Consider the following 18,886-nt stretch of genomic DNA (forward strand, 5'->3'; position numbering starts at 1 on the left):
AGGGCAATCTTGTAGACAAGTGCAATAAGTCATCCACGACATTTGAAGAAAGTGGAGAGAGATTTTCAAAAGAATGGAAAAGAGAATTCCATAATTGATGTCGGTCAAGATGATACACATGATGTAATGCAGCTGAAAGAAGCGCCATTGAAATGGTTTAGAAAGAGATGGTTAGATTTCTTAACCAATTAAGGCCTTGCATTTCTTCTGATAATTCATGCAAATCTTGCCTTATTGATGCATTTCCTTATTATTTGGATGCATTTCTTTTCTCCTGAATGTATGTTGCATATTGCATGAAGCAAGATTTTAGAAAAGTAGAGTTATGTTGACCCACTTAGGTGCATAAAAGATGGCAATTTGCAACTATAGACTTTCATGCATGTTGCATTCTTGAACTTGCATGTTTATGCCAGGAAGGTGTTTGAAAGTGGAGTATGTTGACTCACATTATTGCAACAAATTTGGTCATTTCATCTCTTTAAGTACTCGTACATACCAATGGGATTCTTGTACTTATGATTGTACTTGTGAGAGAGTTGAGAATTTTATACATGCATGAGAGTTTGTGTGTGTGAACAATGGAATTTTTAATAGTTTCATTGTGCTTGAAAATGTATGAGTGATTGACATGTGTTGGTTGATTGCTTTGTTAACATGTATGTTGTCAACTTGAGAATGTTGATCATTTGCACATGCATGAGTGTCATCTTGTGTGTTCAATTGATTGTTACATGTATGTTATATCAACTTGGCAGAGTTGATTTTGTCTCCAAAGGTCAAAGGGATATGTGACAAATTTTTTCATGAGAATGTGGAATTCTTGTTGTAAATTGTCAAGTTGTTGTACAAGCTTTTGCTTGACTTGAAAGTCAGTTTCTTTGAAGAAGCATGTGTTGTCAACTTGTGTTTAGTCAATGGTTTATACACCAAGATGTAAGAGTACATGGCGATGTTTACATGATGTGACATTTGTTGCTTTGAAGAATCAAAAGCAATAGGTCGTCAAATTATATCCTTGCATCAATGTTTTTCAAGGTTAGTGGTGTTTCTTGTGACAAGATGTTACAGGATTTTGGAAGGTCCATGCTTGAGAAAGAGGCTCATTGTTAGCCTTCATTCTCAAACCATGACATGAGTAGCATGTTAATACTAGAGGATGATGGAATCAAGAAGCAAAAGTGAAAAAACAAATGCCAAAAAACAATTGCAACCATTGTAGACCATTTGATGTGTTGACACCAAGAAGCAAAAGAGAAGGCGAATGCATTCTTCCAGATGTGGAATTTCGAATGGCGGAGGTAAAATAATGGCCATTTCTTTTCTTTCTATTACTAATATTGGAACTCATTTTTGTAGTTCACTTAGATGGGCTTAACTTGGAAAATTGGTTTCCAAGGAGAAGCTTGCATCAAATGCATGTGTTGCAAAGGAGGAACATGGTTCTCAGTGGGAAGTCCATTAGTCAGATTTCCAAGCACCGAGGGATCACTTTGGTATAGTAGGGTGTTTAACCAACAAGCAATCAACAAGCGTTGGATTGGGTTAGCAAAAAAAGAAGAAAATTGGTTGAAGTGCCAAGCCATTTGCAAGGTAAGGCATGTAAGTGAACCCAAGTGGTTGTCATGGAGATTTTTCCAAGTAGAATCAATTGATATAACATGGGAAGAAGAATAGTATTTAGCTCTCAATAGATAACTAGCTTTTGTGGGTCCAAAAGCTTGTTAGTGGGAAGGAGTGATTGAAATCTGGATTAGGGGCAAAAATTTGCTAAAAAATAAAAGTGCTCAAAATCACTAAAAGACTAAATGGCAGCATCCATCTCAGTGATACTATCCCAAAACAGCTCGTTTCACTCAGAACGAAGCTCATACGAGAAAGATAGAGCCTTCTATATGTTTTGTTAAACATGCAAATTTAGGGTACAAGCCGACTAGGATGCTGACTACACATTCGTACAACCCAGTTAGCAAAAATAATATTCCAAGGAATATTCATGGAATATTTGCATAGGTGGCTCAATTGGGTTGTGACATGTGTCGACAGATTACTGGTCTAGGGAGTATGAGGTGGACCAATGAGAGGATGACATGTGGCAAGCTCGAAGGCTGCCACATGCCCTCTCAAAGGTCGGGTAAAATTATAGTGGAGAGGCCAAGGAATCAAACTTGTGACCTCTCCCACACAAGCCCAATGCGTTACAACTATGCCACAACACTTCTTCTTAATAGACTATGTCGTAATTTTTATTTAAATGCTAAAGCGCTGAATTTTTGAGGTAAAGGCCAGCCCCGTGGGCCAGCCCCCTCCCCATGTGACCATACACTAAAACCATAAGCCAACGCTTATGATAAACATAAGTATAATGCACCAAATGGAGATTATTGTTAATTAAACCATACTTATCCATTAATTAATTTTGTATTTAGTTGGCGGTAATTTGGCAGATCTGACAAATCGGCACTACTCAAAATTTGGCGGGGTTCACTGGAGTTTCTCCAGATTTGGTGGAGTTTTCCTAGCGAAAATTGAAGAGGCCATAACTTTTGAAGAATTCAACCAATTTTGGCTCAAAAAGAATATTTCCTAGATGATTTGGATGCCCTGAACACAATGGAATAGGTTGCAGAGGTAGAAAGGCACTTTTGTTTACGTGATTTTGGTACATTGAAATTTAAGGAAGCCTAGGGACACCAGGAGAGGAGGTCAAGCCTAGATCAGCTGAAGTCTAATTGTAGATCTTGAGAAGTCACTTTTGGGGTTTTTGGGTCTTCTGAATCTAATGGAGTAGGTTGAAAATACATTGGAACACTACCGATGGATGTAATCAAAGAGTTGACCATTAATCGAAAGAGGGCCTAGCCATTGAAGTAAGTCCAAGGAGACGTAGCCCAAGAGGGGTGAACTCCTTTATTAGATTTGTGTTATGAGTTTGTGGTGTTTTGCTTCTCTTCATTTTACTTGATGTATATGTGTCTTAAACAACTAATTAATGTCATGAATTTCTCATAAAACACACTCAACACTTGACACAAAATTCCTCACATTTTGGTTAATTTGAGACGATCCTAAACACATTTTTAATACTGATGAGGGAGCTTGCATAGAATTAACAAGTTTTCCCAAAATTCAGATTAGATAATCTTGTGGTTAATCTCTATGGAAAGAGTTTGATCCATGTGACACAATGTAAGTTGAGAGGCATACTTTGAAGACAATCCTTTGACCTAGTTGGAGAGATTCTTTGGACTGCATGATGGAGGGTTGACTTGGTATTACGAGGTTAGTCATGTTTTTGGTTAGTTGACTATGATGTATCTCTTGTTGCATTGATTCTCTAGGGAAAAGGTTGGTTGGGTTTTTTCCCCATTGTGGGATTTTTCAGGGTAATATCTTGTGTTACTTGTGTAGCTTCTTCCTTTTGGTTCTATTATGATTATATCATTGATGTATTTTGTATAATTTTCCCAATGATGTAATTATGTTTAAGAATGTGATAGAAGGCCATTTAAGACATCAAAGGATATTATCTTTAAATAAGGCCATGTAAAAATCAATAGATGTTAGAGGGGAAGTCTTAGAAAGTAGCAGTTTCATTGATAAGTCAAAGGAATAATATGATAGTTAGATGTTTTGACAAGCTCAAATCGAATGATGTAAAATTGCCTCAAAGTTTATTTATCTTTTGTTGAAGTTATGATGCTCAAGTGAGTCTATGGTTGGCATGTTTGGATATTCCTCTCTAATACTTATGAGATATTTCCAACAATATATCACACTTGGTCAAAATCTTCCCAAATGAGAAAATATGTCACTTTGAAGTTGACAATTTCAATAAGGGGAAAAGCACCAAATTTTTGAATAAAAACACCAAAATTCATGAAATGTCGTGCATCTATGGATCAAATATTTCACCTTGAGTGTAATCAATGATGGATGGAAAGTGAACAGGTGCATGTTTTAACCTGTTTAATGATTGACCATGTATGAGTAGATATTTCCATTCATATTCACATGAGTAGTGGATGAAGCTTCAATGTGTGCAAAGGCTTATGAGGGGCACACCCTCCATGCTGGACTATTACTACACTAACACATGGTATCTATCTCTTATCCCCCTTAATTAGTATCCATGTGGACTTCTCAATGCAATTGAAAGTGATGTGGCACCCCCCACATGGATGTTGGGGTGGCAAATCCGAATCGGAAAAAAGGATGAAAATGACATGTGGTGGCTCAAGATTGACTCAAAATGATGACATGGTAGGAAATGATGATGTGGTAGGAAAGGATGACATGAAAACCCATCATGATGGCATGTGGCATGCTGATATGGTTTTTTTATTTATCAATAGGGGAAAATTTTGGTGACACATGGAACCACTCACGGAATGCCATGTCAAAACAATGACATCATGATGACATCAACATAGGGGTGGCGAATGACCCTGCGGTTCTTACCACATGGAACGGTTTCTCGAACATTCTTGAGCATTGACACCCATGCAAAATTAGCTCCCGACTCACATATAAATTTCCTTCGAAATAAAATTGAAAGGGAAACATTGTCGTTCAACATGTGAAGGCCTGGACTTCATGGTGTGAAGCAAGGAGTGTTTATATAAACATCACTAATTCGCTACAATGATTGTAGTCTAGATTTTGTTGCAATGTGATTGGCTCATAGTTGTATGAAGTGGCTCTCTATGATTGTCCCACAGTAGTTTGAAGTGGATTTTTATGACTGGAATATGAAACTTTGAAGTGGAACTCTGTTATTGGCTCACGATAGTTTGAATTTCCTCTTTGTGTTTGGATCACAACAGTTTGAAGGTGCTCTTTATGATTGGCTCGTGGTAGTTGATGTGGATCTCTATGAAATTTGATGTTCCTCTTTATGATTGGTCTATGGTAGATTGACATGGCCATTAGAGAAAATTTTAGCCTAAAAGTGGCCTCCTACAAAAAAATAATAAAATAATAGTTATGAATTTTGGAAGGAAAAGAAGAAAACTACTTTTTTATTGAATTTTTGGTTGGTCTCCTTATAGGTTTACTCAAATTTCAAGTGTAGAGACTCATTATATGTGGAATTAATTTCCACATCCAATGAGTACCCATTATGCATACTTCTAAGAATATCCACATTGATACAAAATGAAGATACATTAAAAAAATGTGTTGGACATGTTTTTTAATGTATATTCAATTTTTATCAGTGTGGGTTTTCTTAGAAGTATGAATAATGGGTACTCGTTGGATGAATAATTTAATTTGGCATCCAACAAGTGTTTACACTTGAAATTTGAGTAAACCTATAAGGAGATAAGCAAAACATACAATTAAAAAAGTAGTTTTTATTTTTGTTTTCCCTTCAAAATATTTATATGTATCTCTTTTTAAATTTAAAGGATTTTGATTGGCTTACATATTATGTACATGAAAATTTCATGGGAACTTTTAGGTGGAAATTTCCTCTAATATCTCTTATTGGCTCATGGAAATTGAGGTGTCTCTCCATGATTGGATGATAGTAGTTGAGGTGGTTGTCCATGATTGGTCCATAAAATGTCAACTTGGTTCTCAATGATTGGTTTCTAGGAGGTTGAGTTGGCTCACTATGATTGGGTGTCGTGACTGGTTTGGTCCATGTGGGATATTGTTGTGTATCTCAATTAGTGTATAATATAAACATTTTTTAGAGATTAACAAATGTTTACAATAACATAATTAGTAGAGCGTGTTGTGATGACTCAAGAGCTTAAGTGTTCAAACTCATTTGGGTTGGCCAAAATTTGATTTTTATTTTACCCCACAGACATCCATTTTCTCAAGTATATAACTAGTCAATGGTGAGAATTTCATAGAATGGCTACCGAGAAAGTGTGTTTTGTACAACATGCACTAGAAAGAGACAATTTGTAGAAAAATTAATCTTTATAATGTTTCTCTGGGTCAATTTTAGGGGACATCGAAATTTGGAAAAGGGTTTTGGTTGGATTATTTTTGTGATTTGAAAAACAGAAGCTCCAAACAATTTTTGAGATTAGGGGAGTCATGATTATTGTCAATATGAATGTATGAATGTGTTTTTGACATGTTTTGAACTTGTGGATCTAATTTTAAATATTGTTAAAAATGGTCCACTAAAGAAGGAGGTGGGTGCATCCATCGAGGTTGGTGCCTCAATCAGGTTGAACCTTACCACAAGTCAGTGATTGCACATTTTCGAGTTTGGTGCCTAAATCAAGTTGTGGCATGTTGCAATCTAGTGCTTACATGTTTTTGGGGTTGGTGCCCACAAATTTACTTTTGGGTGTGGGTGTCTCTAGTAAGTTGGTGCCTACAAATCTATGTAATAAAATTGAAGAGACAAAAATAATTTGTCAGTTTCTCCCACAAGGGTTTCCAAATACACATGGTGTCTTATTATGATGATATGTTGATGTTGTTTAGTGATGCATGTTTATAGTTACAATTTTTTTTTTAACTGTAAATTATTTAAGTTGATGAACATTTGTGATTACACTCACTCACTGTTGCCCCCTTCGTGCAATGTTTAGTCTAACAAATGATACCAGAGAAGGTTACTTCAAGAACTGTTAATCACTAGAATTATGATCTCAAGGAAGATTAACTCTATCAGATTGATAGGCAAGCCTCCACAGTTTGACGAAACCAACTATACTACTGGAAGATAAAAGTGGAAACCTACATCATATCCTTAGTTATTGATTTTTTGGTAGTTATAGAAAATGATTATCAAGATCTTACTCCTCCTCCCATTGATATATATGGTAAGGCTCTCTAATATACATCTAATGCAATAACTAGACATGTCATCTTTAGTGGTTTATCATATACCAATTTTTTCAAAAGCAATGCATTACAAGTCAACCCATGATCTATGGAACAAGCTTAAAAATAGTTATGAAGGGGGCACGATGTGAAGGAAGCCATGCTACAAACTTATATAGGTCAATTTGAAATTTTGAAAATGGAAGAGGATGAGAACATTAATTGATATTTTCTTCAAGTAGACAATATTGTCAACTCTATCATAGGTCTTGATAAAGAAGTGAAGGAAGTAGATATTGTTAGGAAAATATTAATATCATTTGATTTAAGATTCAATCCCAAGGTATTTACCATTGAAGAGATATTAGACATGGATAAATCGAGCATGGATATGCTTCATGGAACACTCACTTCATATGAACTAACAATTTAGAAAAGGAAAATTCAAGAATTAAAGAAGAAACATTTAAAGCAACCAAGGAAGGAAGAAACCATCAAATTCAAGAGGACTCTAATCATGAATCAAATAAGGAAGAAGCCAACATTTTCAGAAAGCTAAAGAAGGGAACTATATAATTTAAAGGTAATATTATTTTAAATGTTTTGAATGTGGTATAATAGGAAATTATACATCTAAATGTCCTTATGCAAAAATTACCTTTAGTGGTGATGAAGTGGAATGCAATTCTGAGGATCATAATAAAAGATGGAACACAAAAAAGCAAATATTGTACTAAAAGGAAGACAATGATTATGAGAGAAATGAAAGTATGGCTGATGATGAATGAGGTGATTTATTATTCTTAGCTGAAGAATATGAATTCGAAGTAGAAGCAGATTATGAAGGGGAACTGAAAATTGCATTGAAAGAATTATAAACTACCAAGAAAGATGGCGAGTCTACTACAATGAAAACTGAAAAGAATAGATTGAGGTGTAGATTCCCTTGTCTCTCTCAAAGTTAAACTAGAAGAAGCCAAAAGGATATAGGAGTTCCTATTAGAAAAACTAAACAAAAAGGAATAACTTTATGAAAAAATGGAATAATAAGTTGTGCTTTTGAAAGGAGGATTATAACATCTCAATCATGGATTACAACACCTTAAAGGATCTGATTCATTAGATCACATCCTTAGCATCTAAATATCACCTATCATCAAAATAAAACTTGACTGTAAGGAATTCATGAGACATCCTAAGATGAAGATCACTTAAGGACATCAAATAGAGAACACAATTTAATCATGTACATACACTCATTCGATTTAGCAACAACTCAATTGAATTTTCCAAACAAGTGACCTAAGCATGTTCACTTCAATGTTTCAGATAACAAACAAAAAGGCACCAAGAATCAACAAGATCAGTCTAGCTCAAATACTAAAATTTAAGAAGAAAGTATAAGGCCCACCTAATAGAAAATTATTTCCAGAAATCCACCAGAAGCAATGGAATATGTGTCAAATATCAGTAATGAGATGAATCTATTCCAAGGAAAAACTTTAGGAGATATACCTCATCAAGACAACTTCATGTAATCAAGTATCAAAATACGTTTTTTGGTCATTGTTTCTCATACACCAAATTTGGATATCAAGCAAGGGAATGAAGATCCTATGCCACAAATGATTATGATAGGTATATGGGATACTATCAATCATTGAGGAACATATATATTGGAAATAAAATTAGAAATTATGACAATAGGTGACATGGGCGATTCCCATCAATATTCTAGCCCAATATAGTATGGTACCAGTGTCACAATTATCAACATATTGTTGCAGTTGCAATTGTCTGGATGGCTAGTAGCTGTAAGTGTGTTGGAATTGATGTTAATAGCCATGGTGGGAGATGTGTTTGGAAGTTGGTATTTTTTGGCAGTTGGAAAGAGTGTTTGCATTGATTTCAACTGGACCAGCATGATAGTTTATGGCAACAGATGTTGGCTTTGATGTTCCCTATCCTAACTGATATCATAATTGGGCTAGCATTGATGTGCTTGTGCTTGATGTGTCAGTACCAGGGGGAGTCCTATTGTTACTGCAGCCTGTGGTAGAGAATCACGATAGTAGTAAACTTACTGGAGAGGCCATAAAAAGAAGACTATGGTGGTTGGGGGTCACAAAGTTTGGAGGAGATTTTTCTTGAAGAGATCAACTCAGATACTCTTGGAATTAAGATAGTTGGTTAGTGATCTGTAATAGATTTCCAATGATATGTGGAAGTCCAGAAATGGTCTCTTGGACCAAAGGTTATTGACTGTTGAAGTTAGGGTCTTAAATTCCAAGGCAGGCTGAATTTCAGACCCTAGAGATGTTAGAATCTGAAATATCGGAGTAGGTTGACAATTCAAAGATTAGAAGGGTGAATACTATAGTAGGAAAAAAATCAGAAAGTGAGGTATTAGAGGTTGGAAAATCGGAACCTCCAGATCACATAACATTGAGAACCAAATTTTGGAAGGCTTGCTATCAGAAGGCTCATAGTATCGGGACCTGATATCAAAAGGACTGAGGAGGTCATATCGGAGGATGGAGAAGATGGTAAAGGAAGGAATTTTGGAAATTTGGAGTTTCATAATTCCTTATAAATTGAATTCTTTTGAAAGCATTGAGATTACAGGAAAAAAAGTTTACAAAGGAATTCATTGAGAAACCAAAGGACCAAGGGACCCTTTCTCTCTCCTCTAGTAGGACACATGGCGACAACTGATTGGCCCTCAAGAGTTGAAGTGGAAAATGACATCATAATGATATGGCTATACTATGGACACATCGAAATCATATTAGGAAAAATTGGGTGGCCTATGAGGGAAAATGTAGGTGCCACCAATCACCACTAACGAGATTCAATGTGGAGTTAATGACATCAACATGACATCATCTTAGAGGTCGGAACATCAGAAGTTGGAGTTTTCATAACTCCCTTGTAATTGAATTTGAAGAAAAGTGTTGATACCAGTGGTTCTAATGTCATTTTGCCACTTGGTCGGTGAGAGGGAGAGGTGTAGGTCTAGCACCTAGGTTCTATGAGTATTTCGGAGGTCAGAATTTTGGAACTCCTCTGAAATTGAATTAAGAGGAAGTCCTGATACTGGGAGCTCTAATATGGTAGTTCTTCTTCATAGAAGCCAAAGAACCAAGGGCATAATGCTAGAATACAAGGAGATAGCCCCCCACCAAGTCTTAAAGGGCTTAAAGTCTACAAGCTATGCCATTGGTCACGACACCCGGTCCCATGGTGGAAAAACAAGAGAGGTTAACCAAGAGGGGCTTGGAACATCAAAAGCTCTCATTTTGATAACAAAAAAACAATAAGAAGCTACAATATGTTTTGGCCCCGAAATTGCAGCATGGTAGAATATGAAGTTGTCAGTTACAACATACGGTCCCATGGAGGGAGAACAAGAAAACGGGCTAAGAAAGAAGGAGCTAAAGGCATAAAATAGTAGTAATATTGTATCATTTTTTAAATATAAGTTACAAAATGGGGAGCCCCAATAGTGTTGTATAGAGGAGAATGAATCCGTTGGTCATAGAATGTGGTCCTATGGTGTGTAAAGTTAAAGGGGATAAGAAGAAGGGTCTAAAGGCTAATCAGAAGCCCACAATTTCGTAATGTCTTTTTTAATAAAGTTATGAAATATTGAAGCCTCAAAATTGTAGCAAAGAGGTGTAGGTAGGATGGTTGAGTCGGTAGCAAGGACCACGAGTGCACAGGAGAGTTAGCCGCAGGAGTAAGAACCATTGTCAAGGAATTATGGGTCAAGGAAATGAGGACAATGATTTGCAGGGAAGAGTATCGGGCCTATATTCAGTGAAATAAATCCATCTCTGATCTTCCTGAGCACACCTTAGTGAATTAAATGAAGTGAAGAGATATTAGACATGGATATGCTTCAAGGAACACTCACTGCATATGAACTAACAATTTAGAAAAGGAAAAGTCAAGAATTAAAGAAGAAACATTTAAAGCAACCAAGGAAGGAAGAAAGCATCAAATTCAAGAGGACTCTACTCATGAATCAAATGAGGAAGAAGACAACCCTTTCAGAAAGCTAAAGAAGGGAACTACATAATTTAAAGGTAATCTTATTTTAAATGTTTTGAATGTGGTATAATAGGAAATTATACATCTAAATGTCCTTATGCAAAAATTACCTTGAGTGATGATGAAGTGGAACGAAAGTATGAGGTTCATAATAAAAGAAAGAACACAAGAAAGAAAATCTTGTACTAAAAGGAAGACAATGATTATGAGAGAGATGAAAGTATGGCCGATGATGAAGGAGGTGATTTATTATTCTTAGCTAAAGAATATGAATTTGAAGTAGAAGCAGATTATGAAGGGGAACTCAAAAGTGCATTGAAAGAATTATAAACTACCAAGAAAGATGGTGAGTCTACTAGAATGATAAATGCAAGGAAGAGATTGAGATGTAGATTCCATTGTCTCTCTCAAAGTTGAACTAGAAGAAGCCAAAATGATAGATGAGTTCCTACTAGAAAAACTGAGCAAAAAGAAATAACTTTATGAAAAAATGGAATAATAAGTTGTGCTTTTGAAAGGAGGATTATAACATCTCAATCATGGATTACAACTCCTTAAAGGATCTGATTCATTACATCACATGCTTAGCATCCAAATACCACCTATCATCAAAATAAATCTTGACTATAAGGAAAATCACAAGACATCCATGGATGAAGATCACTTAACGACATCAAATAGAGAACACAATTGAATCATGTACATACACTCATTCGATTTAGCAACAAATCAATTGATAGTTCCAAACAAGTTACCTAAGCATGTTTACTTCAACATTTTAGATAACACCAAAAAAGGCACCAAGAATCAACAAGATCAATCTAGCTCAAATAATAAAATTTAAGAAGAAAGTATAAGGCCCACTTGATAGAAAATTCTCTCTAGAAATCCATCAGAAGCAATGGAATATGTGTCAAATATCAGTAATAAGATGAATCTCTTCCAAGGAACAACTTTAGGAGATATACCTCATCAAGACAACTTCATGTAATCAAGCATCAAAATACGTTTTTTGGTCATTGTTTCTCATACACCAAATTTGGATATTAAGAAAGGGAGTGTAGATCCTATGCCACAAATGATTATGATAGGTATATGGGATACTATTAATCTCTATGGAACATATATATTGAAAATAAAATTAGAAAGTATGAAAATAGGTGACATGGGTGATTCCCATCAATATTCTAGCCCAATATAGTATGGTATCAGTGTCACAATGATGGACATATTGTTGCAGTTGGAATTGTCTAGATGGCTAGTAGCTGCAAGTGTGTTGGAATTGATGTCAATAGCCATGCTAGGAGATGTGTTTGGAAGTTGGTATTTTCTGAAAGTTGGAAAGAGTGTTGGCATTGATGTCAACTAGACCATCATGATAGTTTGTGGCAATATATGTTGGCTTTGATGTCCCCTATCCTAACTGAGATCGTAATTGGGCTAGCATTGATGTGCTTGTGCTTGATGTGTCAAGATTAGGAGAAGTCTTATGGTTGCTACAGTCTGTTGTAGAGAATAACCATAGTATATGGGAGATTTTTCGGTGTAAATCACATGATATTTCATTTTTCGATGCATTTCAAACCAACCAGTGTGGTTCGTCGTCAGGACAAGTTGAAGAATCAAACCTAGCTTTGCATGTTAAATAGTCAGAGCAGAACATCCACTGACTAAAATTCTTGCCCACGTAATGGCTATATTGACTAATGGCTAAATTTGACTAGGAAACAGTTAATTGGACTGGACAAGGGGCATAACCTTTATTTAATAAGTTAATTTAATTTGATTATTAAATTGATAGTTAGTTATATTCTTATTAAATTAAAAATTAAAGGGACGTATGAATATAGAAGTTTTAACTATTTTATAAACTTTTAATTATAAATATATATTAAAATAGATTATAAATTAAAAGTTAGTTATAAAAGTTGTTAACTAAATATATAAATATTAAAGTGATTTAAGGGTTAGAAAGAATATTTTAAATAATTTAAATTTTATTTAGCATATTATAAAAGATTGATTTCAAGATTATTTTTCTTTTATTCTTACTGGATAGGCCATAAAAAGAAGACTATGTTAGTTGGGAGTCTCAAAGTTTGGAGGAGATTCTTCTCGAAGAGATCAACTTAGATACTCTTGGAATTAAGACGGTTAGTGATCTAAAATATACTTCCAATGATATGTGCAAGTCCAGTAATGGCCTCCTAGACCAAAGGTTACTGACTGCTGAAGTTATGGCCTTAAAGTCCAAGGTAGGCTAAATTTTAGACCCTAGAGATGTTAGAATATGAAATATTGGAGTAGGCTGGGAGTTCGGAGATCGGAAGGGCGAATACTGTAGTAGCAAAATATTTGGAAACTGAAATATCAGTGGTTGGAAAATCAGAACCTCAGAGGTTTGGAACCTTTAGATCACATAACAACGGGAGCCAAATTTTGGAATGCTTGATATCGTAAGGCTCAGAGCATTGGGACCTGGTATCGAAAGGACTAAGGAGGTCATATTGGAGGATGGAGAAGATGGCATAGGAAGGAGTTTCAGAATCTCAGAGTTTCATAATTACTTGTAAATTGAATTCTTTTGAAAGCGTTGTGATTGCAGGAAACAAAGTTTACAAAGGAATTCATTGAAAAACCAAAGGACCAAGGGACCCTTTCTCTCTCCTCTGGTAGGACACATGGTGACAACTGATTGGCCCTCAGGAGTTGACGTGGAAAATGAAATCATTGTGACATGGCTGTACTATGGAGACATCGAAATCATATTAGGAAAAATTGGGTGGCCTAATAGGGAAAACGTAGGTGCCATGCATCACCACTAAGGAGATTCCATGTGGATTTAATGACATCAACATGACATCATCTCAGAGGTCGGAACATTGGAAGTTGGATTTTTCGTAACTCCCTCGTAATTGCATTTGAAGAAAAGTTCTGATACCAGGGGCTCTAATGTCGTTTTGGCACTTGGTCAGTGATTTCAAAGAATCAAGGGAGAGGTGCAAGTATAGCACCCAAGTGTTATGAGTATTTCGGAGGTCATAATTTTGGAACTCCTCTGAAATTGAATTAAGAGGAATTCCTGACACTGGGAGCTCTGATATGGTAGTTGTTCTTCGTAGAAGCCAGAGAACCAAGGGCATAATGCTAGAATACAAAGAGATAGCCCTCCAACCAGTCTTAAAAGGCTTAACACCTACAAGCTATGCTACTCGTCACGACACCCGGTCCCATGGTGGAAAAAAAAGAGAGGTTAACCAAGAGGGGCTTGGAACATCAAAAGCTCTCATTTTCATAACAACAAAATAATAAGAAGTTACAATATGTTTTGGCCCCGAAATTGCAACATGGTAGAATATGAAGATGTAGGTTACAACATACGGTCCCATGGAGGGAGAACAAGAAAAAGGGCTAAGAAAGAAGGAGCTAAAGGCATAAAAAAATAGTAATATTGTATCATTATTTAAATATAAGTTACAAAATGGGGAGCCCCAATAGTGCTGTATAGAGGAGAATGAATCCGTTGGTCACAGAATGTGGTCCTATGGTGTGTAAAGCTAAAGGGGCTAAGAAGAATGGTATAAAGGCCAATTAGAACCCTGCAATTTCGTAATGTATATTTTAATAAAAGTTATGAAATATTGAAGCCTCAAAATTGTAGCAAAGAGGTGTAGGTAGGACAGTTGAGTCGGTAGCAAGGATCACGAGTGTGCAGGAGAGTTGGACACAAGAGTAAGAACCAATGTCAAGGAATGATGGGTCAAGGTAGCAAGGACCATGATTTGTAGGGAAGAGTATCGAGCCTATCTTGAGTTGAAATAAATCCATCTCTGATCTTCCTAAGCAAGCCTTAGTGAACTAAATGAAGTGAAGAGAAGCCATCATGAAGTATAGTCCAGATATGTGAACCATGAACAAGCATGGAGAGCCTCATTGGAGTGTGCAGGTCGATTAAGGATTTAATTCTCAGTATAGAGATCACTTAGGAGCCCATTCCTCATGTTTAATGCAGTGTCAGATGCCAAGTGAGATGCAACAATAGAATTGAGAGCCATGCAAGTGTATACTCTGGAAGAGTGAATGCTAGAATGATGGAGGACAACAAAGGCAACATTGAACAATGTGCAACAGAGGAAAAAAATAAAGTAGCACAATTGGCAATGTGGGAAAAAGAAACATTATTGTGTAAGACCTATGAGGAGAGATCTATCTGAGCATACGTGTTTCTCTGTGAGGACAACTGAACCTTTTCTACAGATAAAGGTTGGAGAGTGCCTATGCAGAGAAAAATAACCCCGAGAGAGGGTGCTGATGTGTGAGAAAGGATGAAGGTGCTTGTACAGAGGGAGAAGGTTGAGATAGTCTGTGCTCTTGATGAGGCTCATCAATGGGTAAATTACATGGACCTTAATGCACCTCCATCTTACTAAAATCAACTTTTCTCATCATTCTTTACATGTTTTAATTATGTTTTACTTAATGAGGAGAGTAAAGATGAGATGTCATGTCTAGTGGTCTAATGTGCATTGATCGCAGATTTTGAAGAAAATTTTGGCTAATTAAAGTGCAGGAACTCGAATGGAGACAAGAAAGAGGGATTATAGGAGACAAGATATCCCTCCTTAACTCCTCACTCACTCGAATATTCCTCAATAAAATCTCATCAGCTCAGGGTTGCAAGCAATCGAGTCATGAAGTTCATTGGTAGCGAAGCCAGTGACAGTTGAAGACCAATTGATCATGAGATTGGAGTCAAGCCTCCCTAAATTTAAGGAAGTTGTCGATAAATTTAGTTGTATAAATCAAGAAGCCTAGGGCCTCATTAGGATTCAGATTTTTTGTTCAAGATATCTAAGCAGTTTTCGAGTTGAAGCATTGTAACCAAGCACTTGTATGTATTTCTAATTTCTTTAATAAAAATGAGCAGCATTTCCTTGATCCAGCACTGAGTTGACTCAGAGGGCTGAATCTCTTGGGTTAGGGACCAACCCTAGTAGCAGAGGTTCCTCTTATTGTATATATATGCTTGGTTTATCTCATATTTAGTTGTTAAATTGATTTTGGTATTGGTAATTTGCAAGTATTGGTAGATTTGATTAGTTTGATTCCATTTCTGAATAGTTATGATAGTAACATTGTAGTGAAAAGAATACATTTGAAAAATGTTGACAGAAACTGGTTTTGACCTCATTTATCCCTTTCAGGGATCATGGTTTGAGGAATACTTCTCATGCAGCCCAAAAAGACAGAATTCTAGCTTTTTGTGCAATCGAGGGTTTTCTTGCTAATTACGTCATTATATTGCAGTTCCATAGATAAGTTGCAGTTGGTATTTTATAATCTCTTTAGTTTTGCATTGATCTCATTTCACTGTCATATTGGTTCCAAGCATTTCCATGCATGAGCTTAGCAAAGTAAATGGTGATAACTCTCTTTTCTTTTACTTGAATACACCTTTATTGTTTCTGATGAGTTCATATATGAATGCCAAGAATGATGTGTGTTTATTGTAGGAGTTTCTAAAATGCAGGGAGACCTCATCTCATCAGCCTCAACAAAGCCATATCAAGCCATAATTGCCAAAAGTCACTAGGGTCTCAATTCAAATTCTTGTCTTATGAGGACAACCAACCATCTATGTTGAGCAAATCAAAGCATCTTAAAGCTTTGGCTTGAGTTCTAAGTAAGTGCTTATCACTCCCATGCCGTATTCCCTCCTTATTCACCTTTTCCAAGATCCATCCCACCTTCTAGACCACTCCCTAAGATTTCGGTATGTTCTTGTAGTAAAACAGGGGATCATGTAGGTGAACTAGTACTTCTTATAGACATCCTATAGGAAAACCTATAGTGGCCTGTTTTGAGCCTGAATGGAGAAAATTCATCACTAAAAGCCTGGATTAGGTCCCTACTTGCCCTCCAAGTCATCTGAACCATTTTCCTCCTTTTCCTTCACACCTGTCTCCCCTACCAAAGAACCAAGCAAGATTAGCATTTGCATTTTTCAAGAAAAAAGATAAAAAGAAAAAGAGTTCTTTTACATTTGTTATTTCATAGAGAAGTTAGCACTCTTTAGATCAAATTTCATGCTTAGACTAGTTAAAACCTCACATGTGTTAAAATAGGGTTCTTCTGCAAGAAAAGTAGATTAGAAAGTAGATTAAGGATTTCATGTTGGTTTGCAAGCATTTCTTTCAGTCTTTCCTTCATGCAATAGACAACATTTATTTTCTTCCAATTAGGGTAAATTTCCCTTCTCCGAATTGGTAATCGAACTTCTTCCGGTCAATAGAAGGTGTGTTTGAGAAACCCTAGAAGTCTATCACCCTAGCTCAGCAGTGAGAAAGAGTAGACCAATTAAATCTATTTGTGTATATAACACTGTCACCTTCAAGTTTGTATGAAGCCCGGGTTGATGAAGTAAAGTCGGTAGCCCTAGGCGTTGCAACATCCTTGCTGCAATACTAGTGCTCATCACTTTTTGGAACTGTTACTGGGGAGGTTTTTGAGTAGGTGTGATTTTTTGTTTCTTCCTTTTCTTATCTCTCTCATTCTGCAGTTAGTTCCATTCAGTAATTAGCTGCAATTCAGTTTTGTTTCCTTTCAATTCTACAAGTAGTTTAAAACTCAAAAAGAAAAAAACACTCCTTTCATGCCTCGCAGAAATAGGGATAACTTAGGAAAATTTCTACCAAATACCCCAACCACTTCAAACATCCAACCTTCCCTCTTCTTCAGTGGTTGTGAATTAGAGGACCCCTTAGGCGAACAACCAGAGATTTTTGAAGATCCTATAGGGGAAGAAGAAGAAACCATTCCACCTGACATAATGGCTGAAAATAGAAATGAAAGGGGAGACAAGGAAAGAATTGAGGGTTCTTTTACCATAAGAGAAACTAATGGGGATTCCAATATGAAAAACATAAGCACCTATGCTCTTCCTCACTTCAATGGCCTGATATCAGAAGATCCAAATACTTTTTTGTTCGAATTTTCTATCATATGCAGAACTTATGATTACACCTATAATGATCAAAAGTTGGAATTATTCCCATCCACTCTCAAGGATGCAACCTGGTGCTGGTTCATGGGTCTACTTGGGGATAGTATCACCACTTGGGCTCAGATGCAACAAGCTTTCAACAACAAGTATAGGGACTACTACTAGTCGAAAGATACAAAAGAGGACATTTTTAGAATTGTTAAGTTGTGTTATATTCTTTCCACGAATACCCTATGTAGTAAACCGGGGGGTTAGAGGGGAGGGGGGTAGAGCCCCCCTTTCGTTGCTTCGATTGCATAGTGGCGGGGGGTGACAGGGGGCGATAGGCCCCCCTGTCCGGGGCAACACCCCGCGAAAAAATTGTTTGGACCCTATATTAGGTTGGGCAGACCTACCTATGGTTTTGTGCATGGTTTTCACACATGGTTATGGGCACGATGGTTTTCGGTCCATGATTTTGGACACAATGGTTTTCGGTCCATGGTTTTGGACACGATGGTTTTCGGTTCATGGTATTGGATGCTTTGGCATGTATAAATATGTATTGTAACATTGAAAGGAACATAATGAAAAATCAAGCTGGTAGTCTCAGTTTTCGGATCGAGGGGCAAATCTCTGTGTATATGTGTTATGCTCTCGCATTGTTTATTTTTTGTGTTTTAGAATTCATATGTAGGTAATTTCTGTACGAGGTTAAAATATACATTTGGTATCAAAGTTGTTTTGGCTTCAAGGGGACACATTTGTTGCTGAGGGGTTTCACTCGGGCCTGTGGTAGACCCTGTTCAGTGGGAGATCTGTGGGATCAATTCTGGTGGTGAAAGAAGATGGTTAGCAGTGGAAAGATAAAGATCGAGAAATTTAATGGTCACATTTTTGAGTTATGGAAACTCAAGATGGAGGATCTGTTGGTGGATAAAGATTAGTGGATCGTGGTAGATCCTGGTACGAAACCAACGGGAGTGTCCAATGAAGAATGGAAGAAGTTGGATTGGAAGGAAAAGAGCACAATATGATTATGTGTCTCAGATT

The sequence above is a fragment of the Pinus tabuliformis genome, chromosome 8, assembly GCF_031772625.1.
Source record: "Pinus tabuliformis cultivar Carrire ecotype Pingquan chromosome 8, CPIR1, whole genome shotgun sequence".
NCBI lineage: Eukaryota > Viridiplantae > Streptophyta > Pinopsida > Pinales > Pinaceae > Pinus > Pinus tabuliformis.